Source organism: Dromiciops gliroides, chromosome 5 (genome assembly GCF_019393635.1).
Source record: "Dromiciops gliroides isolate mDroGli1 chromosome 5, mDroGli1.pri, whole genome shotgun sequence".
Taxonomy (NCBI): Eukaryota; Metazoa; Chordata; class Mammalia; order Microbiotheria; family Microbiotheriidae; genus Dromiciops; species Dromiciops gliroides.
Window position 1 is genome coordinate 184,205,186 of NC_057865.1, and position 27,403 is coordinate 184,232,588.

General features: G+C 36.8%; 1 pseudogene; it reads right to left on the reverse strand.

Annotated features, from left to right (window-relative positions):
* Positions 1–2,052: 2,052 nt before the first annotated feature.
* Positions 2,053–3,788, reverse strand: LOC122727812 (annotated as a pseudogene).
* Between the last annotated feature and the right edge of the window lie 23,615 nt (positions 3,789–27,403).

Here is a 27,403-nt window from a genome sequence, read left to right on the forward strand (position 1 = left end):
CTGAGATAATTATATGATTTATGTTGGTTTTTTATCAATACGTTCAATTATGCTAATGGTTTCCTTATTATTGAACCAGCCACGAACCAGCCATTCCTGGCATAAATCCTACCTGGTCATAATGTATAATACTTGTTATATATTGCTGTAATATCTTTGCTAGAATTCTATTACATTTTTTTGCATCAATATCCATTAGGGAAATTGGCCTAGAATTTTCTTTCTCTGTTTTGGCTCTTCCTGGTTTGGATATCATCATCATATTTTTCTTAATAAAGGAATTTGATAGGATTCTTCATCTATTTTTCCAAATAGGTTTTTTTCCCCATTTTAAAGCATTTATTTTTCTCCAACTCCCAAATGAACAACAAGGAAAATCAAAATCATTGTAGCAAATATGCGGTCAGGCAAAGCAAACTCCTATTGGCTGTGTCCAAAAATGCACGTGTCATTCTAAAGTCCAAGTCCATCACCTCTCTGTCCAGAGGTGGGAAACACCCTTCAGGAGTGGCCCTCTGGACACCTGGCTTGTCATTGTCCCAGAATTCTTCAGTCTTACATCATCTCTTTTATCCTATGTACTGTTTGCTTCACTATATAGTACAACAGTTTGCAAAGGTCATCACAGTTTCTTGTACAATTGTCCATTTAATCATTTCATTAGCAAAACAATATTGTATTATGTACATCAATTTAGTTAGCCATTCCCCAATAGGTGGGCACCATCTTAATTTTCATGTTTTTGGCTATGGGAAGAAAAGCTACCATATTTGTGTGTATATATATCTACATGTATATATACCTACAAGGGTCATATTCCTTTCCTTAATCTTTGGGGAGGGTATATGACAAATTTTCATATTGCTGACAAAGACAATGCACATTTGTGTGACTCTTAGGTAGGCGAAGATCTAGGTTGCTTTCCAGAATGGCCAACCTCATTCACAGCTCCATCAACCCTGCATTGGGGAGCCTCTTTTCCCACAGCCCCTCCAACATTTGTCACTCTCCTCTTTGTCACCTTTGCAAATATTATGAGTGTGAGGTCGGAACCAAGTTGTTTTAGTTTGTATTTCTCTAATTGTTAGTGTTTTGAAGCATTTTTAAAATATGGTTTTGACAGCTTAGATTTTTTTTCTTTGAAAACTCCCTGTTCAAATACTTTTACCATTGATCAATTTGATGAAAAGCTCTGGTTTATTTCAATTTTAATAAGTTCTTTCTATTTCTTGGAAATAAGACCTTTATCAGAGGAAGTTGTTCCAGAGATTTCCCCCCAGTTACCTGATTCCTGCCTAATTTTAACTCCATGGATTTTATTTGTACAAAGACATTTTTATATTGTAAAAAATGTCCATTTTGTCTTCTATGATCATCCCCCTTGTTGGGTTGTGAACTTTTTTTCCTATATATGGAATTTCTTCGAGTCCTTAATTTGATTATTGTTATTTTTTATGTCTACATTATGCATTTTTTTGCCACTTTATCTTGATATATGGTGTGAGATGCTGATCTATGCCCATTTTCTGTCAGACTGCTTTCCAATTTTTCAAACTATTTTTGTGGAATAGTGAGAACATAACCCAGTAACTGGGACCAATGCCTTACTTTGTTTGGAGGAATCCCTGAGGGCCAGACAAGTGAAATTAGTACACAGCAGGGCTGAGATTCTAACTGAGTTTCTTTAACTTCAAAACCAGTGCTCTTCCCACCTGGCCCCACTGTCCTTCTGCCCAGCTCCCTCATTTTATAGAGGAGACTGAGAGAAGAGCTGGGAAATGGATGATATGGTTAAGGAAGACACAGGTAGGATACACCTGGGATTCACACTTGTGTTATAGTAAAGCACATGGCCCCCTTTCCATGTCCCTTTCTCCCACATACCCTGATACTTTAGAGGAAAACCTGTGGTGTATCTCCCTTTGTCTTCATGACATGACAGAACAAAATGGTCAGCAGGTTTTTCATAAGGACTGCTAAATAAATAAATGAATGAATGAATGAACAAACCAATATCTGAATGAGGTAGAGGAGCCTTAGTGCTCTTAAGCATCACTCTGGGTGATTTGAGGACACCGTTCTTTGGTGGACTCTCTGATGGACCTGTAGGTTGGAGCTCTGTTTGAAGTCTTTCCCACAGATAAGACACTTGTAGGGTTTTTCACCCATGTGGAAATGCTGATGGACATGCAGGTGGGATGTCTGGCTCAAGCCTTTCCCACATTCAGTACATATGTATGGTTTCTTTTTCATGTTGATTTGCCTGTGGATATGAAGTGTGGTCTGGTGGCTAAACCCTTTCCCACAGTCAATACAAGTGTAGGGCTTCTCCCTAGTGTGGACTCTCTGGTGGATGTTCAGACTGAATCTCTGGCTCAAGTCTTTCCCACAGTCAGGACATTTAAATGGTTTTACTCCAGGGTGCGTTCTCTGGTGTTGGACAAGAGGAGACTTGCAATGGAAGCTTTTCCCACAGTCCCTACATCTGTATTGTTTGGGTCCCTTGGTCGATACTGGGAGGTCTTTCCAGGGGCTCTTCTCTTCCAAGCATTGAGGAGACCCTCCTTAACTTGGGAGAGGTCTCTGTTGGACTGAGTACTTCCATTTGGCTCCTTTTACTGGGGGAAGCTGGAGGTGTAGAGTTCGGATGGTGGCAACCAGAAGATCCTGTTGAGGAACAGGGGGAACACAGGGGCTTCCTGGCCCCTCCACAGAAACCCTTCTCCTCATATCCTGCTTTGGTGACTTGGCCTGAAGGGAGTTGGCATCTGGCAGAGTCCTCTACTGGGGCCCTTTCTCTTGAGGATTCACCCTGCACAGTCTCTTCCCTCAGCCTGGCCAGGCCCCTATGTGCATGCTCTCCTCTCAATCCTTGGCCTTCTCCTCTTCGCAATTAAAGGCAATTGGGTCTGGTTTGGGGACAGGGATTCTGAGGGCACCCATGTGGCCATAGCTCTCACAAAGCATGTCCCTGTAGAGCTCCTTCTGCCTGGGCCCCAAGTGCCCCCACTCCTCCCAAGAGAAGCTCACAGTCACAACAAACATCAAGTCTGCCATGGTGACAGGCAAGGGTCTTGTCTGAGGCTGAGACCCAGCTCTGGCTGGCAGCATATCCACACCCCAGTACCCATTCAGCTGCTCCTGAGGCCAGGGTAGGATTTCAAACATCTGCAGGCACCTTTGGGCGGCTAGGTAGCACTGCAGTTAGGAAGACTAATTTTCCTGAGTTCAAATCCAGTCGCAGACACCTACTAGCTGGGTGACTCAGGGCAAGCCACCTCATCCTGTTTGCCTCAGTTTCCCCATCTCTCAAGTGAGCTGGAGAGGGAAATGGCAAGCCCTTTTAAAGTCTCATTTTTTCAAGCCCTTAGTCCAACCCCTCCAGCAGGCCCAGCACCTTCTCTCCCCTCTGCCACTGCTCCTCACACAGACCCGCAGCTGCTTGCACAGGAGGGTCAGGAACTGCTCCAGGACGAGCAGTTCAGCATCTGCTCCTTGGTGTGGATGTCTGGTCTCAACCAGCAGTGACAGAGATCCCACAGCTTGGCCAGGGCCTCCTGGGGCCCCGCTGTGCCCCACCCCCTTCCATGGCAGCCAAACTGACAGAAACGCTGCCTCCAGGCCTCAGGGTCAGGAACCTCTTCACACCCAGCCTCCTCATCCTCTTCCACCTTCACCACCAGCAGCCCATGCACTCCCAGCAGGGCAGGGGTCTGGCCTCTGGGGGCGCTGTCCATGGCCGAGGGGCATCACTGGGCTACAGGGCTCCCTGTGCTTCTTTTCTCCATCAGGCACAATCACCGCCCAGCATCCCTGGGCTCCATGGCTCAGCCGGGGGGCCTCCTCATGTCCTCCCGCAGGCTTCTCTGGGGCCAGCCCGGCTGGATGTCAGATGACAGGAGTGGGGAGTCTCCCCTCTGCAGTCAGGCTCCTCTTGGGCCTCCTCCCCCTTCCCTTCCCTTCCCTCCCCCCTCCCCCCTTCCCGCTGCTCTTCCACTGGCAGACACAGGTCCAGAGCAGAGAAGCAGTAAGTGCAGGTGCAAGCAGGGGAGAAAGAAAGGGAGGAGAGAGAGGGGGAAAGGATGGAGAAGGGACGGGAGAGGGGAGGGGGTAGGGATGAACAGGGGAGGGAATTGAATGGAGGGAGAGGGGGGAAGAGGATGGAGGGGGAGGGAATGGAGGGGGAGAGAATGGAGAGGATGAAAGCTGAGGGGGGGAGGAGTGGGTGGGGATATAGGAAAGGTAGGGGTGGACTCAGAGGGGAGGGATGGCAGGAGGTGGGGCTGCAGAAGGGAGGGGGCTGGAGGGGGAGGGGAAGGGAAGAGAAAGGGGAAGGGAAGGGATGGAGGGGGTGGGGATGGAAGTAGAGGAGCCAAATAGCTTTTATAATAATGGGATTAATTGTTCTTTAAAAGCTTGTTAGAATTAGCTTGAGAATCCATCTGGTCCTGAAGATTTTTTCTTAGGAAGTTCACTGATGACTTCTTTAATTTCTTTTTCCAAGATCGTGTTATGTAAGTATTTTATTTCTTCTTCTGTTAATCCATGTAATTTATATTTTATAGATATTCATTTTACTTAGATTATCAAATTTATTGACATATAATTGGGCAAAATAGTTCTTGACAATTGTCTTAATTTTCTCTTCATTGGTGATGAATTCACCCCTTTCATTTTTGAAACCAGTAATTTGTTTTTCTTCTTTCCTTTTAAAAATCAAATTATCAAAGGTTATTAGTTGAATTCTTTTCTTAGTCTTAATTTTATTACTCTCTCCTTTGATTTTCAGGATTTCCAATTTGTTGTTTAATTTGGAATTTTTTATTTTTTCCCTAGTTATTTTTTTAAGTTGCTTACCCAATTCCTCAATCTGCTTTTTCTCTATTTTAATGATGTAAGCAATTAGAGATATAATTTTCTCCCTAAGTACTGCTAAGGCTGCATCCCATAAATTTTGATATGTTGTCTCATTGTCATTTTCTTTAATGAAATTATCAATTGTTGCTATGGTTTGTTTTTTGATCCACTTGTCTTTTAGGAGTAGATTATTAATTTTCCAATTATCTCATATCACTGTTTTTTTATTGAATATAATTTCATTACATTATGACCCAAAAAGGTTGCATTTACTAGTTCTGCTTTTTGGCATTTGATTGTGAGGTTTTTACATCCTATTTACATGGTCTTTTTATAGGTGCCATGTACTGCTGTGAAAAAGATATATTCCTTTTTATTCCCATTCAATTTTCTCCAGTGATCTAGTATATCTAACTTTTCCAGAATTTTATTCACATTCTTAACTTCTTTCTTGATTTTTTTTGGATTGATTTATTTAGTTATGAGAAGGGAAAGTTAAGGTCCTCCACTAATATATTTTTAAATCTATTTCCTCCTGTAACTCATTCAACTTCTCCTTCCAAAATTTAGATGGTATACCATTTGATGCATATATGCTTACTATTGATATGACTTCATTGTCTATGGTCATTTTCAGTAAGATATAGTTTCCTTTTTTGTCTCTTTTAATTAGATCTATTTTTTTGTTGTTGTTTTTGCTTCATCTGAGATTATGTTTGCTACCCCTGCTTTTTTTTTTTTTTTTTGCTTCAGGTGAAGCATAATAGGTTCTGCTCCAGACTCTTATCTTAATGCTATGTGTATCTCTCTGCTCCAAATGTGTTTCTTGAAAACCACATGTGCTAGGATTTTGGTTTTTATTTCATTCTGCTATCCACTTACTTTTTATGAGTGAGTATGTCCCATTCACATTTATAGTTATGTTAAATTAGTATTTTACTCCAAGCTATTTTTAGCTTGTTTATCCAGTTCTCTTGAAGGCAGGGTAGAAACAAGATGGAAGAGGAAAGGCTCTTGGAGATCCTCACACAATTGTTCCAAAAACTTCCAAATAATGCTATAAGAAAATTCCTGGAGCAGCAGAACTCACAAAATGGTGGGGTGAGGTCATTTTCCAGCCAGACAGCATAGAAGTTCAGCAGAAAAGGTCTACTGTATTGGGGTGGGAGTGCAGCCAATCCCCATGGCAGAGGCAAGACAGATTCAGTCCCAGGCAGACTACACCAGAGAAAGAGACCTCCAGAGCTTCTGAATTGGCTGCAGCTACAGCTACTTGGTCTGGTAAGAGGGTTGAGTGGCTAGTGGATGGGGGGCAGTAATTAAAAAGGTTGCTGCTGGAGGTCAGGTGGAAATTGGTTGTCTTGCCCATGCTGGGAACCAGGAAGCAATCCTGAGTGATGGTCACAGGTTGGAGAGGGGTGCAGGCAAACCCAAAGCTAGCAATCATAGTGAGACAGAATTGTGTGCCCATATTAAAAAGCAAGCAAGCCTGGGGCTGTTTACAGACCAGAGCATAAGCCAGGGGAGCAAAGAACCTGCCTCTCCTTAAATTGATCCACCTGGGACCCATAAAGCTTGGGACAGTGCATCCTGGAAGAAGTGCCACACTTTAAGAAGGACTTAAAAGTCAAGAAATAGGCTGCCGAAAAATGAACAGACAGAAAAAAATGTGGAACATAGAAAGTTTCTTTGGTGACAAGGAAGATCATCTTCCAAGAAAAATATGAATTGGTCTCAGGCCATGGAAGTGCTCAAAAAGTACTTTGAAGATAAAGTAAGAGAGTTAGAGGAAAAAATAGAAAGAGAAATGAAAGTCATGCAGGAAAGTCATGAAAAAAAAGTCAACAGCTTGAAAAACCAAATGGAAAAGCGTTTTGAAAAAAATAATTGCTTAAGGAATTAGGATTGAACAAGTGTTATATTTCTGATCATTGCCTTCCCCAATATACCCTCACTCTTATTAGTCCTCTCTCCCTTTTCTATTATCCCCACCCCTTTTAATTTCCTTATAGGGTAAGCTAGATTTCTGTATCCAACTGAGTGGCTATGTTATTCCCTCTTTGAGCCATTATAATAGCTCTACCATGCTTCTTTTATGCGTGATAATTTACCCCATTCAACCCTCCCCTTCCCTCCAGTACAAATTTCTTTCTTACTCCTTTATTTTGTTTGTGGTTTTGTTGTATCATCCCATCAAAATTACCTTATATCCAAACTCCCTGTCTATATATGCTACTTCTATTTCCTTTTATAATAATAATATTATTAAGTTATAAATATTATCGTGCCATATAGAAATAGAAACAGTTTAACCTTATGGAATTTCTTAGGTTTTATCTTTCTTCTTTCTTTTTTTCTTTTTTTTTTTTGGTGTGGGGCCAATGAGGGTTAAGTGACTTACCCAGGGTCACACAGCTAGTTAGCCTTGTTCTTTTTTTATCTTTTTTATGTGTCCCTTGAATCATGTATTTGGAAGTCATTTTTTTTTATTCATCTCTTGTCTTTTATTAACAAATGCTTAAAAGTCCTCTATTTCATTAAATAACCATTTCTCCTTGATAGATTAGATTCAATTTTTATGGATAGGTGATTCTTGGTCATAAACCTGTCTTTTACCTTCCAGTATATCATATTCTTTGCCCTCCAGTTCTTTAATTTGGAAACTGCCAAATCCTGTGTAATCCTCATTATAGCCCACAAATATTTTTTGGCTGCTTAAAATACTTTCTACTTGACCTGTATACTCTGGAATTTTTCCTTTTGGGATTGTTTCAAGCAATGATTAGTGGATTTTATAAATTTCTATTTTGTCCTCTGGTTCTAATGTAACAGGATAGTTTTATTTGATAATTTCTTGAAAGGTGTTTTCCAAACTTTTTTTATTATTATGGCTTTTAAGAAGTCCAGTAATTAGGGTTAGGGTTATTTGTCTTAGATCTATTTTCTTGGTCAGTTGTTTTTCTAATAAGAAATACAATATTTTCTTTTCTTTGTTTTGCTTTTTTTTACTTTTTAGATTTTCTTTTATTGTATCTTGATGTTTCATCAAGTTATTAATTTCCACTTGTGCAATTATAATTTTGAAGTAATTATTTTCTTCAGTGAGCTTTTGTATTTCCTTTTCTATTTGACGAATTCTATTTTTTAGGGAATTATTTTCCTCAGCAAATTTTTGTTTCCATTGCTATTGACTACTTTTTCATGCTTCTCTTGCATTTTTCATTTCTTTTCACATTTCTTCTTCTACTTTTATAATTTGCTTTTTAAAATTTTTAAAGCTCTTCCAGGAATTCTTTTTGAGCCTGAGACTAAATTGCATGTTTCTTTGAGGATTCACATATACACATTTTGACATATTGTACTTGTCTAAGTGTATACCTTGGTCTTCCCTATCACCACAGTAACTTTCTATAGTCAACATCGTTTTGTTGTTTTTGTGAATTGTTTTTTGTCTCTTGTGATTTGGTGTTTTTATGTGAGAGTTGGGCTCTGGTCCCCAAGCTTTTCATGCTAGGGTTTGGTGTTTTACTGCTGGCTTTCATTGGCCTTCAGGGCTTGGCTGCTAGCTTTCTCTGAAGGGTAGGCTTCCCTTCTGGCTTGTACTCAGGGGTGGGGCCTCCTGATTTGACTCCTCTGGGTGTGTGATTTAGCTGCTGTCCAGCTCCAAGTGGGGGGCCTTGTTGCTGGGTTGTTATGGTAACAAAATATGTCTTGTGGCTAACCCTGGAAGATGGATTTGGTTGCTAGTTTGTTTCAGGCATGGGTACCTGTGGCTGTGTTGCTATGGAAATAGGGCCTCTCTGATAGTGGACCCCAGTGGTGGGATCTGTGGCTTCACTACTAGTCAATCATTTAGGTCCAGATCTTGTTCCTCACTTTTATTAGGGGTGAGATTTCTGGGTTGGAGTTTTGCTGCACTCTATAGACTGCTCATTTGCCTAGGGAGCTCCTGGCTTGCAAGAAGGAAAGGCTTCATTGATGGATGGCAGTCCATCCAGGCTTGTAATCTTTCTGCAGGCCCCCTGTTGTGAGGATGGCTATTTCTGCTCCTCTCCTTGTATCCCAGTGAGACAAACTTTTATTGCCTGGCTGTCAAGCTTTTTTTCTGCTCCTAGATCCATTCTGATCTAGTTGTATGGAGGGGAATTTGGGAAGGCTGCAGAGGGTTCCTTTCTCACTCTTCCATTTTGGTACCAGAAACCTCTCATGCTTTATTTTAAAGAACTATTTGTTTACCTAGCCTTACAGAATTTCAGAACTGAAAGGACCTCAAAGGCTATCTAGTCCAGTCCATAAGCATACTAGAACCCCAACTAATTATCATCCAATATCTTCTGAAGACCTGGAGTAATAATAAATAGAATCTATGTAAGCAACTCAATTAATTGTTTAGCAATTCTGTTAGAAATTATATGTGTGTGTGTTTCTATGCATATGTGTGTTTATATACCTATATAAATATTTATAAACATGTATATACATACATATAGAAATATATCTCAAAATAAAAGATATAAACAGATAACATATATATGCATACAAACATATGTACACACATATGTATATGTATACACATTAATTATATTTATACATATATGTGTATTTATAACTGCATCTTTTTTTATATTACATCCTTTTCTAAATATGTGCCCATTTTATTAAATCCTCCATTTTAACAAATAAATACAATTAATCAAAACTAATTGACACAAGAAATGCTTCTGACAGTATACATGATATCTCTCTCCTGGTTTTTCAAATATAATAGAAATAAAAACTTTAGGAATGTTAAAGGATTTTAGCTGCCATGTCGTCCATGAAAAGAATCATCATGTAAAATACACAAAAAGTTGTAATCGAATCTCAGTTTAAATGATCATCCCTCTGATGATGTATATTATTCTCCTTTAATTTTCTTACGCACCATCAAATCATGAAAGTTTTCCTTTTTTCTATGAATTCTGTTATAATTTTCCAAAATCAAGTAATATTCTGTTATATTCAAATACACATGTAAGGGGTAGGTAGATGGCACAGTGGATAAAGCACCAGCCCTGGATTCAGGAGGACCTGATTTCAAATCTGCACTCAGACAGTTGACACTTACTAGCTGTGTGATCATGGGAAAGTCACTTAACCCTCATTGCCCCCCCCCCAAAAAAAAAGAAAAGACAAATGCACATGTAACATGACACGTTCTTCAGTTCACAAATGGTCAGAGTATATGATGTTATGTTTCAGAAGAAGAAATCAAAGCTATTGATACCTTCATGGAAAAGAAATGTTCTAAATCACTATTGATTAAAAAAATACAAATTAAAGCAACTTTGAGATACCATATCATACATATCAGAGTGGCTAACATGACCAAAAAGGAAAATGACAAATGCTGGAGGATATGTGAGAAGAGTAAGACACTAGTGCACAATTGGTGAATTCTGACCCAGTCCAGGCATTCAAGAGAATAATTTGGAATTAAGTCCAAAGTGCTATAAAATTATACATACCTTTGGACCCAACAATACTACTAGTAAGGCTTTAGCCTAAACAAATAAAAGAAAAATTAAAAGGACTTCTATGTACAAAAAAATACAGCAGTTCTTTTTATGGTGAGAAAGAATTGAAAATTAAAGGTATGCACATTCATTGAAAAATAGCTGGACAAGATGGGTATATGATTTTGATTGAAAAATATTGTTCTATAAGAAATGACAAGCAGGGTGGTTTCAGAAAAGACTGGGAATTCTTATATGAACTGATGCAAAGTGAAGTGAACTGAATTAGAACCTTGTACAAAGTAACATAATATTGCAAGGAATATCAACTCTGAAAGACTCAATTACTGAACAGGCCAGGAGGGTGGGGGGGGGGTGTGTGGAGCCAAGATGGCAGAAGAAAGGCTGTGACTCTTCCAGCTCCAGAAAACCAGTCCACATATCTCCAAAAATAATGCAACAAGACACTCTTGGAGTAGCATAACCCATATAAGAACAGAGTGAGACTCTTTTCCACCTAAATACAGCTTAATTAGGTGACAGGGATCACCTGCTGTTCAGGCTGAGAAAGGAGCACAGCACACAGAGCAGGACCAGCCTTGAGCAAGCAGTGCCTCCAACCAAACCCTCAGAATCTTCAGCTGCTTCTTCTGAAGCTTGGCTCACAGATTGGTGAGGCGGGTCCAGCAGTTGGGGGAAATAGCTGCAGTCTCTGCTGTAACTGAGGCAGGGAACCCACATTCTGAACAAACAAACAAAGTTAAAGGACAGCCACCCAGAGGGGAAGGAGCACACACACGCCAAGCTTCCGACCATAGAGAATCAGATTTCAATCAGACTTCTGTTTCTGGGTCAAAGAGAAAGCAGGCCATGGTTACTCACAGGCCAGGCAGGCTGAGAAAAAGCACAATTACCACCTGGGGCAAGCTGTAGCTCAGAACAGTGTGTCCTGTAAGCAACACTACACTTTAAGATCGAATTAAAAGCCAAGAAATAGGGGACCAAGATGAATAAGCAGAAAGAACAGCAGACCATCGAAAGCTGCTTTGAGGTGTGGTAAAAATTATTTCTGGTAAAGATTAATATTCCTGTTTTTAGCTAACTCATTTGGGAGGGGACACACCTGGCCGACCCAGAGGTTACGTATGCTACTGACCTCAGAAAGGCAGCTTTTGGAGGACCTGCCCTTTTGGGGGAGGAGAGATTGAACACTTGCAGAAGGGAGGCAGGCTGCATCTGGAACTCTAGGTGTTTTCCAGATCTCAGCCTTTTCCTTTTGAGCCCTTAAGCTGGCGGTGCATGTTCATGTTCTGTCTTAGTGTGGTGACTTTGGTTTGGGTGGTGTGCCAGCAACCTTAGACTGGCGGGCTGTTCAGCTGTTTGGTGAGTTTAATTACAGAAAACACTAATAGACTAAGTTTAGAATTAAGAGCATTTCTCTGTATTTCTATTTTCCTATTTCCTTATCTTTGATTTTTATTAGTTTCACCTTTGTTGTTTAATTAATTCCCAAGTAATAAAATCTGATTCTTTTGTGAACTAAAGCTTAGAGACTCCTTTCTTATTGGCCTGGGAGAAATATCTAAAAAGGGCAGTTCAGAGGGGAGGTTAAACCTAAAAGGTCCCTTATATTTCCGAGACCCCAATATTAAGGCAAGTCACCCAAATAATGCTCCGTATATCAAATTTTGGCCCTCACAGGGGGCAAGCTAGACCAGAATACACCCTCAGAAGAAGATAATAACAACATTAAAGCTCCTGCATCCAAAGCTTCCAAAAGAAATATAACTAGTCTCAGGCCTTGGAAGTTCTTAAAAGGGACTTTGAAGAGAAAGTAGGAGAGATAGAAGGAAGATTTAGAGAAGTGGAGGAAAGAATGGAAGAAAAAAATGAGAGTGATACAGGAAGGTCATGAGAAAAAAGTCTACAGCTTGAAAAGCCAAATGGAAAAAGAGATTAAAAAGCTCTCTGAAGAAAATAGTTGCCTAAGAATTAGGATTGAACAAATGGAAGCTAGTGACTTTATGAGAAACCAAAACACAGTAAAGCAAATCCAAATGAATGAATGAATTAATAAATAAATAAATAAATAAATAAATAAATAAATAAATAAATAAATAAATAAATAAGTGAATAAGTGAATAAATAACTAAATAAATAAAGGGCAATAAGAAATATCTCCTTGGAAAAACAACTGACTTGGCAAATAGATCCAAGAGAGAGAATTTGAAAATCATTGGACTACCTAAAAACCGTGACCAAAATAAGAGCTTAGACACCATCTTCCAAGAAATTGCCAGAGAAAATTGCCCTGGTATTCCAGAAGCAGAAGGTAAAAATAGAAAGTGAAAGAATCCACCTATCACCTCCTGAAAGAGATCCCAAAAGGAAAACTTACAGGAATATTATAGCCGAATTCCAGAGGTCTCAGGTCAAAAAGAAAATATTGCAAGCTGCTAGAAAGAAGGAATTAAAGTACTGTGGAGGCACAGTCAGGATAACACAAGATCTAGCAGCATCTGTATTAAAGAACCAGAGGGCATGGAGTATGATATTCCTGAGGGCAAAGGAACTGGGACTAAAACCTAAAATCACTTACCCAGCAAAACTGCATATGATCTTTCAGAGGAAAAAACAGTATTTAAATGAAAAAGAGGACTATCAGGCATTTGTGATGAAAAGACCTGAACTGAATAGAAAATTTGACTTTCAAATACAAGACCCAGAGAAGCATAAAAAGGTAAACAGGAAAAATAAATCATGAGGGATATTAACAGGATAAACTGTTTACATTCTTACATGAGAAGATAATATTTCCAACTCATAAGAACTTTCTCAGTATTAGGGCAGATGAAAGTAATAGAGGGCCCAAGTGTGAATTGACTCTGAAGGAATGATATCTGTAAAGCATTTATGCTTATTTTTTATAGGTCAGGCAAGGTGGAGTCGCTTAGGTCTAGGGCTGGATTTGGGCTGGGAGCCTCCTGGGTCCAAGGTTGATGCTTTGTCCACTGTGTCACCTAGCTGCCCCATGATGACATCTTCAAAATAAAGTTAAGGTGTAAGAGGAATGCACTGGAAGAAAGGGAAATGGAGAGGTGGAAACATGTAAAGTAACTCAAATAAAAGAAACAAGAAAAAGCTTGTGGAGTGGAGGGGTAAATGGGGAAGGAGTGGGGCAGTGTGTGAGCTGTACTTTCTTTTTTTAATTATAAAAGTATTTTATTATTTTTGTTACATGTAGAGATAGTTTTCAATATTTGTTTTTATACGATTTCTAATTTCAAATTTTTCTCCCTCCTTCCCCCCCTCCTCCCCTCCCTCCACCCTCCACCCCTCCCCAAGAAAGCAGGTAATACAATATAGGTTATATATGTACAATAACATTAAATATATTTCTGCATTAGTCATGTTATAAGAGAAGAATCAGAGCAAAAGCACCAAAAACAAAAGAAATAGTATGGTTCAATCCATATCCATCTTTGGCTTTTTTTAATCCTCTTTTTTTTTTTTTTAATATGGGGTTTACTTGGCAGGAATTTATTTTCTTTCCCCTAAGCAATTTCATTTATTTATCTGTTTATTAACTTATTCATTCAATCATTCAACTATTTATTTATTTATCTATTTTTTTCACTCATCCATGTATTTAGCTGTTCAGCTATTATTTATTTGCGTTTATTTATTTGTTTGTTTTTTTTTCATTAATCATTATTTTTGAAGCAGAGGTAAAAGAAAAAAAATGGTTTGGGTTGGTACCTTTAACTTCATCATCTTGCCAGTCATTTCTGCCCTCTTTTCTTTGTTCTGTCTTCTAAATATTAATTAAAAGAAATAATGTTTTTTCCCACATGATATATCATTAAATACATAAAGACAGCTATCATATTGTCCTGTATATCTTCTCTTTTCTCAATTGAACATTCCCCCATTCCTGCTAATAATCCTTGACATACTTTCTAGTACCAGCATCATACTAATTTTCGTTTCCTGGATACATTTCAACTTGTCCTTTACACATAAATGAAGACAATATTCAAGATGTGATACCACCAAGGAAGATAAAAGAAGCATATATATATATATATATATATATATATATATATAATATATATATATTTTTTTTTAAAGTGAGGCAATTGGGGTTAAGTGACTTGCCCAAGGTCACACAGCTAGTAAGTGTTAAGTGTCTGAGGCCAGATTTGAACCCAGGTACTCCTGACTCCAGGGCCGGTGCTCTAGCCACTGTGCTACCTAGCTGCCCCAGTATATTTTGTTTTTGAATATCATCTTTTCTTAATGGAGCATAAATCTCATTCATTTTGATGGCTACCACATCATATTATTTACTTATAGTTTAGTCAATATAAGTTACTTCTGGGACACTCACGTCTTTTTTACATGAATTGTTTTCTAGCCATACCTTCCTCAACCTATACCTAAGTATTCAGTCTTCTTTGTATCTGTGCCATTAAGTATGTACACATATCACTATTGTCTTACAAAATTCAGCCCATTATTCTAGCCTATCAAGATCTTAATTCTATCATTCAGCATATTAACTTTTCTTCCAAGCTTTTGATAAGGCCATTCAGCATAATGCAAAGCAACATAACTGAAACCTCATCTCATAAACATTTATTTATGATTTCCTTTGCATACCCCACCTCCAAAAATCATCTGATATTTGTTTAGAATTTTGTAATAGCATTCAGTTTTTCACATAGTAGGTCCCAGATAAATAGTAATTGTCAAGTCTTCTGACTCTGGGACCTGTTTTTTATTTTCCTTTTCACTTCATCACTTCAGGGGAAAAAAAGATAATTTAAATTGATCACATTACTAGAATGCAGAGAATATACAATCAGATGTTTGGGATAAGGTGAGCAAGAAACTCCCTTTCCTCCCACTTATGCTTGTCTGGAACACCTTATAGAGATGATTTCAAGGGATAGGAAGAGTTCCTTACAGATGCTGAATCATCAGCATGATTTAGATGGCCCCAACTCTTTTCCTATCCTTACTAAACTCTCAAAAAGTAACAATAGAAAAATAATCCTGAAATCCATACAATTTAAATATTATGTATTTTGAAAACTCACCAAAGATCATCTATTGAAGTTAAATTATTTGTTTTTAAGCTTTACAAGACATTACTATTTTTTTCTGAGCCCCCACAAAGACTATAGTTTTAATTTTCTCCTCTTCTAGGTACCTTATTCTAGCCTCCAGATAGAAAACATCATAAAATAATAAAAGATAAATGACTCAAAACTTCTAAACTAACCAGTAAGCAGTATGCAATTGTCTAAAAATAAAATCTGATTGTGCACTTACGGTGCATATGTCACTAACCTGGAAAGTTGTCACTTGACAAGTAGTAACTTGCATTTTCTGTTTTATTATTTAAATGTGAAGTTTCTGACTTCTACTTATACTTTTTGACACAAATGGCACTAAATGCCATGCCATAGAACTGTCTTGCATTTTTTGAGATGTTCATTTTCTTTAATTTACCAAATAAATGATTAGTATCAGATATATTTTCCTAGTAATAGCATTCTGCACAGTGTGGTGATATTTAGCAATGTATTTCATTTTTCATAGGAACATTTCTCTCTTTATTTAAATGTTTTATTTATAGAGCACCTCTCAGCTAAAGAAATCAGAACAGTTCAAAGCTATTGCCTCGTTTTTCCTCCTACTATCTGTCAGAGATAAAGGGACAGCAGTCTTCCACATAAGACAGATGGAAAAATTGAGACAAGAGGATATGGTACTTAGTCAAGGTCACACAGCTTGTCATGCATATAGTCAGTAATATCACCCTATTGTTTGCATAAGGCTATCATGTTAGGACATTGGTTTTCTGAAGAAGGTTCTCTGATTCCCTTCACATATCATCCTTTCCCCAGGCAAACTGATTGGCCCCAATGACCCTAATACAGCTTCCTGCTTGGAAAGCATAAATGTTCCAGTCTTTTATAGTCAGTACTTCTAAGACTTAGGTGGGTGTCTAAAACTACATGTCACTATGCCCAAATGACTGACCAGATACAGTTTCCAAAAGGAGCTGGGGTAGGGAATGGTAAGCAGAGAAGCTAAATGTCACTATTTTTATATTCTTGCTGTCCTTGCGCAAAGTAAACCTCCTTTTCTGTAAAATATTCAATGATTTACAGCTATTTCATTTTGTCCCAACATGAAACCTGAACAAAAAGGGTGCTGATTGTTAGAACACCTCCTACAACAGCTGTTCTTGCCATATTGACAATGCTTATTTATCTGAGAATGTGAGACTGTACACACCAATGCCTTGTTTTATTTATTTTTTATTTCTTCCACATATATTTTTATTTTTTCTCATTTCTCCTAATTCTGCTCCACTTGCTCCAGAAGTTTCCCCTTATCTTTCAGGCTTCCTTTCCTTCTTTTGTCTTAAGTGACTCTAAGGCCTAGATAGAGTAGAGCATAATGGTTTTCATTTTTTCATCATGCTATTTGGGAGGAAAATCATGTTTACAAATGCTATACTTGAAGGATTTAAATTCTAGGGGTCGGAATATCATTTGTGATCTTGTACATGTATGCAGTGAAGGGCCAAACTTGCTAAGTGTGGCTCATGACCAGAAAGCTGGCCACTGGATAATAATTTAATTTATATTTTTTAAAGCCACAGGAACTCATTAAGCATGTATCCAAATCTGTCAGAGGTCACCATCTGTATAGTGGAGTAAGTGTTCACCTTAGAAAATCAATTGTCCTTTGAAGTAAGACAGAAAAATGCCAGATGGGTGAAGAACTTTATAGCTCAAATCAGATATTCCAGTTTATATAGACAATTACTAAATTGCAAAATAGAAAAAATAACACAAACAAAACCTGTATAGTAAGGCAGGTAGGTGGCATAGTGGACAGAAGACTGGACTGAAAATCAGAAAGACTTATCTTCCTGAGTTCAAATCTGGCCTCAGACAGTTACTAGCTATGTCACCCTGGGAAAATCACTTCACTCCGTTTATCTTAGTTTCTTCACCTGTAAAATGAGCTGGAGTGGGAGATGGGAAACCATTTGTGTATCATTGCCAAAAAAACTCCAAATGGGATCAAGAAGTGTCAAACGCGACTGAAAAATGACTGAACAACAATCCATATAGGACTTCGTGGATGTAAAGAAATTTAACATGCATTGATATTTTTGTTCATCAGAACAATGCTATGGTAGGTAGTTCAAGTATTATGAATCTCAATTTAAAGATAAGAAATTTGGAATACAGATGTAAAATTATGGCAGAATTCACAGAAAGTGGCAGAGGTACAACTAAAACCAGTTCTTTCTTATTCCATTTCCAGTAAACTTTCGGTATGTGATAATACATCTTATAAATAATAACTCCTATGTTTTCCTCCAGCATCTCAAAAATAGAGATACTTTATATGTAGGATTAACATCGCCATGATTTCTAAATAGCTTACAAGGTATTAGTAGACCAAGAACTTAGATCTTATTAATATATAGAATGATATGAGCACCGAACTTGGCTTTATATAATTATAAGCAGCTGAGTAATATAGTGGCTAGAGTTTTAGTTTGGTAGTCAAGGGGAACTTTGTTCAAATCCCACATCAGAAACTTGTTAGCTGTAAAATCTGGGCAAAAATCACTCTCAGCCACATATTCCCTATCTGGGAAATGGGAGTAATAATAGCATTTCCCTCACAAGATTGTTGTAAGAATAAAATGACAATACACATGTAAAGCATTTTTCAAACTTTAAAGTGCTATATAAAGTCCAGACATAATAACAGAATGGCAAGTTTTTATTTTGAAAGCAAATTTGAGATTGTTTAGTTCAATTCTGACTTTTTCTAAATGACAAAACTAAACTCTAGAAAACTAAGATTATTGTTAATGTTGCATAAATTGTAAGTGTTACATCTTGCATTTAATCACACATTTTCTGTCTAAGTCTACTAAGAGACTGGAGTCAAACACGGTTTGAGTCTTCTCACCTGCTATGCTATATTTGGTAAAAGTTTCTATCTGATCTTAAGCACCCTTATATAATGCAAACAACAAATATTTCTCATGTAAAGGTGGCAAACGCACTGGCCAATGAGAATCCAGTTCAGAGAGAATGCTTAAGTTTTCCCCTCCTATTGGACTATAAAGACATTTTCAGATATTCCCTACGTTTCAATTCAATAAAAAAAAAAAAATCTTGGTGAGCCTACTTCCAGATACAAGTGACTGAGAGAATGATATCATGTGGTCACAATGATTCTTTTTGTTTCCTGAAGAGCTGGAAGGGTGAATAACTCAAGAGTTTCTGAGCCAGAAATGAGAATGAATGAAAAGGAGTCTTCCAACCCTCTAAATGAACAATTTATTCTCTTACCCTATGGTGGTGTTAGCAGCACCTTCTATGAGGTTTGGGTTAGAAAAGAAGTATAGCTCCACATATCTCTTATATATGCCATTTTTCCATAAACTAATTGCAATTATGGTTTTTTCTTGATTTTACATGATTTTATATTTCAAGAAGGATGTAACCAAGTGACTAGTAGATCCATCATAGATCCCAATGGCAAATAGAATAGGTTGCACAGTTCACCAGAGTGCTAATGACCAATGATAGAATTAGGACCACTAGACTTGGATGAATTTTTTTCCTGGGTATTTTAAAAGCTTTTAGAATTGTGACACCCCCCCGCCCCCGCTCCCCATGATGGAGAAAAAGGCTGCCCATAGACTATAAAAGGTACGGATCTTTGAAGCCCAACAGAGTGCTACACTTAGAGGAAACCTCATGAAGATTCCATAAAGAAATAAAAATGCATTGCAGATACAGGACTTAAGAGGTGTCCCTAGACTATATAGGTTTTCTTTATGTGCTTCATTATCACTCTACTTTAAGTGTGGGCTTACAATCCTCAGGGAATTTGTGTGTATAAAACAATAGTGTATTATACTTGGAAAGTTTTTTTTGTTAAGTACTGTTCTTTAATTAACCTGGAACACCGAGAGGTTCAGTAACTTGCCTAGCATTACACAACCAGCATATATCAAAAGTGATAGTGGTTCCTGGGACTGTCATACTTCAAGACCAGCTTTCTATTCATTAATGTCCCTCATTTCTTGCAATTTAAATTTTTTGGTTATGAAGGATATAATTAACATCCTTGCCTTTCTTCATTTATCTGTGAAATTTTTATAACATTTTCTTTTCCTCTCAAAGATCAGTCTTCTTTCCTTTCCACATCTTTTCCCCCTCCTACTCATCATTGAAAAAGCAAGAAAAACTAAACCCCTCTTACAAAAATACATAGTCAAGAAAAACAATTTTTTGCATTACTCATTTCTAGAAAGAAGCCTCAATCTGTCCTCTGAGTTCATCATCTCTCTGCCAAAGGTGGGCCAAATATTTCATCATGTGTCTTCAGGATTTGTGATTAGTCAATTTTCTTAAATTTTATATATGTATGTATATATGTGTGTATGAGAGTGTATATATGTGTGCATGTATATATATGTGTGTATTTGTGTATGCACATGTGCACACATGCACATACATGTGCATGCAAATATTTGTGTAAAACAGCAAACTACAAATGCTAATATCTATACTGCACATAAACTATACATATATGCATACATATAAATGCATATACGCTTGTTTTATATACACATATACACATTGACATATGCATCACTCAAAACAAATGACCATATAAACCAGATCGTTTTCTTAAAGTCTCATTCTGCATTATGAGTCCTTTATGTCCTTTTTCACAAGATAGGTAGGATTTTTCATCCTTAATCCACTGGAATCATTGTTAGTCATTACACTTAAAATCATTTCTACATTAGCTATTTTGGAGGAGGAAGAGGAGGAAGAAGAAGAAGAGGAGAAGGAGGAAGAAGAGGAGAGGATAAAGAGAAGAAGGGAGAGAGGAAGGAAGGGAGGGAGGGAAGGAAAGAAGGAAGGAAAGAAGGAAGGAAGGAAGGAAGGAAGGAAGGAAGGAAGGAAGGAAGGAAGGAAGGAAGGAAGGAAGGAAGGAAGGAAGGAAGGAATATAAAAATAGAAAAATGCTTTAATTTGCACTTAGAGTTCAACTTTAAGGAATGGGAAATTGACAGCATTTTCCATCATGGTTCCTTTGAATCTGTGGATCATCATACTGATCAGAGATGCTAAGTATTCCACAACTAAACAACTAAGTATCTTTTTATTTTTTGCAGGGCAATGAGGGTTAAGTGACTTGCACAGGGTCATACAACTAGTAAGTGTCAAGTGTCTGAGGCCAGATTTGAATTTAGGTCCTCCGAAATCCAGGGCCAGTGCTTTATCCACTGTGCCACCTAGCTATTGCTGTTATTGTTCACATCATTCTGGCTCTGCTCACTTTAGTGTGCATCAATCCACATAAAGGTCTTCACAGTTTTTTTCTGAAACTATTCTCTTTGTCATTTCCTAGAGCACAATAATATTACATCAAAGTCATAAATCTTAACTTGTTAGCCAGTCCTGAATTGTTAGTTATTCCTATAGTTTTTAATTCTTTGCCACCACAAATAGAGCTATTATAAACATTGTTGATCATATGAGCCCTTTTCTTCTTTTTTTCGATCCTCTTGGGGTATAGGATTAGTAGTGGTATTGCTGGGTCAAAGGGTATGCCCAATTTTATAGTGCTTTAGTCATAGTTCCAAATTATTCTTCCAAATGGTGAGATTAAACTACAGTTCCCTTAACAGGCATTCATGGACTAATTTTTCCCATCTCCTTCAGCACAGGTCACTTTAAGAAAAGCTCCATTTATTTTTGTATTTTCTAGTATGTTTTGTAAAAATAGGAATGGATGTTATATTTGTAAAAATCTTTGTATGCATATATAATCATAATATTTTTGTTGTTTTTATTATTGATATGGTTAAATATTTGTATAGTTTTCCTGATAGTGAATAAGTCCTGCATTCCTGCTACAAATATCACCTACTCATAGTATATGATCTTTGTGATATATTGCTGTATTCTCTTTGATAATATTTTATTTTAAATTTTTGCATCAATAAACATGCATACAGGTTTATAGTTTTCTTTCTCTCCAGATTGAACACATAAGCACCAAATGGCATAGCACCCAATTTTTAAAGTAAAAAGTTAATGGATTTAAAGTAATAAATATATGGTAAAACTATTATAATGAGAGATCCCAATTTATCCATTTAAGATGTAGATACATCTAACCATAAAACAAACAATTTAGAAGTTAAAGGGATAAATAGATTTTTTAAAAAGTTATATATTATAGGCCTCTGGAGAATATAAATGGGAATAGAATGTAATATATTTATTTGTTAGCTACCCTTTGCATCACAAAAAATTGAACATGAGTTAGGGAATAAAAAATTCATAAAAATGCAAAAAAAGCAGAAACATTAAATGCACCATTTTCAGACTCTCTGTATACACACACACACACACACAAACACACACACACAGACATGCTATAATTATTTTACCATATATTTCTTTCTTTAAATAAATTAACTTTTCCTATAAATTTTGGGACTGTGCCATTTGCTGATTATGTGTTCAGTCTGGATATCAATTCATTTTGTAAAGTATCTATTAGCAAGAAACTAGGCACCTGAGTGGATAGGGTACTGGGACTGGAATCAGAAAGAACTGAGTTCAAATCTGGCATCCATTACTAGCTGTGTGATTCTGGGCAATGAAATAGGAAACCATTCTCAGATTTTTTTTCAAGATGGTTGTCTTGGAAAATGGACAATATGTGTACAGTATGGCCCACAGAAGTCAGACATGACTGAACAAAAAACAACAAAACCTTTTAGCAAAGATAAATTTCCCTGAATATTGCTTTTGTCATTTTTTTTGCTTTTGCTTTGCCTGAGATCACAATCGCTACCCCTATCTTATTTTATTTCAGCTCCATTCCCTAATTTAACTCTGTGTCTTTCTTTTCTAAATGTTTCTCTTGTAAAATAAATATTGTTGGTGTCTGTATTTTGATCCAAGGAGCTATTTATTTACTTCCATTGTATGGGTGAGTTCATTCCATTCACATTAATAGTTATGACTACAATTGAGCATTGTCCTCAAGGTAATTCACTTTTATTTATCCTTTTCTTTTTTACCTTTTATGCTCCTCAAAAAAAAAAAATCTGTTTTGCTTCTTATCAATGTCTCTCTTAATCTCCCATTCCTTTTCATACCTCCCTACCCTTTTTCATTTCTTTTCTTTTTTTGCGGGGCAATGAAGGTCAAGTGTGACTTGCCAGGTGTCACATAGCTAGTAAGGGTCAAATGTCTGAGACTAGATTTGAACTTAAGTCGTCCTGAATCTAGGACCAGTGCTTTATCCACTGTGCCACCTTGCTGCCCCCTTCTTACCCTTTTTCTTAGTCCCTTCCCCTCCTACTTTCTTCTCAGGTAAGACGGATTTCTGTACTTAACTAAGTGTGTATGTGTATACACTCATGTAAATACACATACATGTCGGTAAATATGTTCACATACAAATATATTAATAAATATATACACATGTATATATACATGTACATACATGTCCATATGCCCATACATTTATACATACAGGTGCATATACATAAACATATAATATACATATACATATACATATACATTGACTTTTTGGATTTTTTTTCTTCACAACCTAGTTCAAATGAGAATGAGATGCAAGTGTCAGCAACATCCCGCCTCTTCTTATTTTATATATGTCCATTTGTGCAACATGATTATGCAAGATAATTTTCCAAACCCTCTTTTCTCTTCCCCCTCCCTTCCCTGTGCCATCATTCCTCATTTTAAAGGATATTCCCCTTCCAATATTTTTTCATTATTTTCTTAAAATCATCAATACTTAATTGCATTACTCTCAGGCCTTAATTAACTGTATAACTTTTATTAATAGGGATGATGATGTGGATGAGAGAAAACACGTATAATTTTTTTCATATTTGAATATAAGCACTTTTCCTTTGTTTTATCTGTTATTGTTGTTCATTCATGTTTACATTTTTATGTTTCCCTTCACTCTTGTGTTTATATTTCAAAATTTCTCTAAGGCCCTGGTCTTATTATTGGGAATGCTTGGAAGTCCTCTATTTTCTTAAACAATCATTTTTTCCCCTCTGTAGCATTATACTCACTTTTGCTGAGTACATTATCTTTTTTTTGGTAATAAGTCTTTCCTTTACAGAATGCTATATTTCAAGGTCTCTTTTTCTGATAGTAGAGGCTGTTAAATTATGTTATCCTGATTGTTACTCATTAATACCCAAAACATTTTTTTCTGACTGCTTGCAATATTTTTTCTTTGATCTGAAAGTTATGCATTTTGACTATGATATTGATGGGTCTTTTGTTCATTTTGTAATTTGGGGGGGGTAATTCTTTTTATTTATACTTTGTCCCCTGGTTTTAAAAGATCTTGGCAGTTTTCTTTTAAGATTTCTGGAAATTTGGTTTCTAGGTTCTATTTCTTATTTCTCTTTTGGCCATGGCACTCATATTGTCCATTGATTCATATTTTTTTCACTTCTATCTGTTTTTCAGGTCTTTTGTTTTGGTCATGAGATATCTTACATTTCCTTCAATTTCTTTCAGTCTTTTGACTTTCTCATTGCCCCAGGAAGTCAATGGATTCTAACTAGAATATTTTGTGCCAGGGTATTAATTCCCTTTCCAAATATTTAGGTATCAATTTTCACACTTATTAGCTGTGTGACCTTGGCAAATCACTTAACCCTCATTGAACCCCCCCCCCACACCAAAAAAAAAAAGACTTATTGTGACCTTTTCTGAATTTTCAGGATACATTTATTACATTTTCTAAATCTGTCTCAAGGACTTTGTGGATGGGAGCCCACCTCACTATTTCCTATCACCCCATCATCTTGCCAAACCAAAACATGATTTTGATGGGGGAGATGCTAATTATTGGTATTATTGGTATGGATATTAAGAAAGATGTCAGAAAAAAACTCAAAAAATGTCGTAATTATCTTTAAATTTTTGTGCCCTAAAACATAAAAAAAAATTAATTCTGGGTAATGAAAAATATAGGCACAGATCTAGAATTTCCCATTCAATAATGACTTTTAAAGGTCATATATTTTGTTTCATACATTTTTTTTTCAGATTTTTTTTCTGGTAGATTTACCTAAGTCTTAAAAAGCCAACCTGCAGTTCCTAATAGTTATGTAAATTTTGTGCAAATAAATTTCCTTTGCTTTGAAGTACATGAATGTTATTCCATTTGGCACTTATGTAAAGCTTGATTTTTTTACTGCCTCTAAATACAATGTATTTTCTCTTTTTTCTTTCTTGACCATATTTCATTTTTATTCTCAAAAAAGATTTCCATTCATGCTCTCAAAGCTTGAATGAAATGGGAATCACTAAATCTAAACTTTTGGGTGAGATAGACCACCAAGCCTTACTGCCTTCTCTGCCACTACCATCCTTCAGACTTTATGATTTTTCTCTATACCCTTCAGAAGCCCAGAACTGTCATCTGATCTACTGAATCTGAGCACCTCTGATCTTTGTCATGTCAAAATGCATGAATTAAAATGGGCAGGAAAATATATGCAAGATGAAAGGGAACATACACACAAATTTAAGGATAGTCTTTATATATAGCAAAGGTTTCAAAGGGGAGAGACACAGCATGCTACAAAACTCCGAGTCTAATTCTAGTGTAATTCATAGGTGCCAAGGTGAGGATGCAGCTAACAAATTTGTACAGCTACACATCAAAGCAAATTGTATAAGCTTCTCTATACATGTGTTACAGATGCAGTCCCATGAGGAGAACATGGTCAGGAATCATGGGAACTAGAACATAGTTTTTATCTCTTTTTTTTAAATAAATAAAAGTATTTTATCATTTTCCAGTTACATGTAAGGATAGTTTTCAACATTTGTTTTCATGGGATTTTTAGTTCCAAATTTTTCTCCCACTCTCCCTTCCCTCCCTCCTCTTCAAGACAGAAAGCAGTGTATATACACACAATTACATTAAACATATTTCTGTGTTAGTCATCTTGTGAAAGAAGAAACAGTACACAAAGGGAAAACATCAAAAAAAAAGAAGGAAAAAAAACAGCTCAAAAGTGGAAACAGCATGGTTCAATAATCCACAGTTCTTTTTCTGGGTGTTGAGAACATTTTCTATCATGAGGTCTTTGAATTTCATCTCATTTTTAAAGGACTTGTACACTACGTCTCTCCACTCATACCATGTCAAGATACTTCATTAAAGATCTTGGAAGATTGATTCAGTAATATAAATTTAGAAGAACTCAGGTGTTTTCTCTTACTCTATTTGTGGGGACTCTGCCTTTCTTTTGTACTTCTCGGTCAAATAGAAGCATCTATAGCAGTTGCTTCCATTTGGCAACAGGTCTATGTGTTGCCCTAGACTTTAGGCAGCTGGCTAACTTTTCTGACCTTGAGAATAAGTGACCAAAAAACAACCATGACAAATTTCTGGTGTAGGAAACTTCAGAGTTCAGAAGTTCCTAGATTCCTCGGTTATAACCAACTAGGAGCAGGATAAATTTCTGCATATTAATATATTAATCATCTATATTATGTTATAGAAAGATCTGCAAATGGACTGCTATCAGAGAAAATGACTACTGCCCAGAGAATGAATTGACTTAACAGAAGACATACTTTAGGGGAGTTTGTTTGAACACTTCAGAGCTGAGGTAAAAGTGACATGGTTGTTTAGCAATTCCACACAATGACTTATGTGTAATACTTTGAAACGCAAACTCTCAGAATTGTATAATGGAAATTATGTAATATCCTTTTAAATATTATGATTATATGTCAATGAATCTTTTTGTTTTGTTTTGTTTTAAGCATTTTCAATGGAGGAAATAAATGGTTGTCCTATACTTTAGGAGTCATGGTTGAATCTGAGTCTCTAGACTCATCAAGGCCCCAATTTGTCCACAGAATATATTTTCTAAAAAGGTTCCATCTAGCATTATCATATGTCCTTAAATGCCTACTGCTTGCCATAAAATGTAAGATAGTTGTCACTATTCATGGTTTTTCCATGGATACTATACAGGTTTGTTTTATACGCTATAAAAAGAGCCCTTTAGTTGAGATTTCTGAAATATATACATACACACATACATATACATGTATATGTATGTATGTGTGTATGTATGTATATGTGTGTGTTCCACAACCACTATTTAATATGCTGTCTGGCACTTAGTAGGTGCTTAATAAATGCTTATTGACTATATTTTCTTTTATGCATTTAAAACATTCTGGGAAGATGCCCATAGGCTCCATTAGATTCCAAAAGGGTCTATTTTACATACACACACACACACACACACACACACACACACACACAAAAAAAAAAAAAAAACCCTCTTCCAGGACTGTAATTAGTTAGGGCATATTTTTTATTTGCCTTTTGTCTATAAATCCGCAACCACTATTCCTTCAGTTAGATCAGTTTATAGAAATTAATAGTATGTTGATTCAACTATAACATAAAGGTTTAAATATTCATTTTTTTTTAAATCACACATGCTATACTTTAGTTGAAATTAGGCTCTCACAGGTCTTCCTTGTCACCAAAAAAACTTTCTAGGGTCAGCATTTTTTTTTCTGTCTACTCATTTTACTAGCCTATTTCTTGACTTTTAACTCCTTCTTAAAGTGGGGCACTGCTTCTGGGATGCACTGTCCCAAACTTCAGGGGGTCCATGGTGGTAAATTTTATGAAAAGGCACATTCTCCACTCCCCTGACCTGTGCTCTGATCTATAAGCATCCACAGGCCTGCTTGCTCTTTAACCCTGGAACAGAATCCTGTTTCACTGTGGTTGCAAGCTCTGGTGTGATGTGCTCCTCCCCCATGGGCTGCCACTCAAGGCCTCTTTCTGCTTCTGAGCATGGGTAACACAGCAGAGTTCTGCCTCAGCACCAGCAGAGAACCCTGTAATCTTCCCCTGGACAACCATTT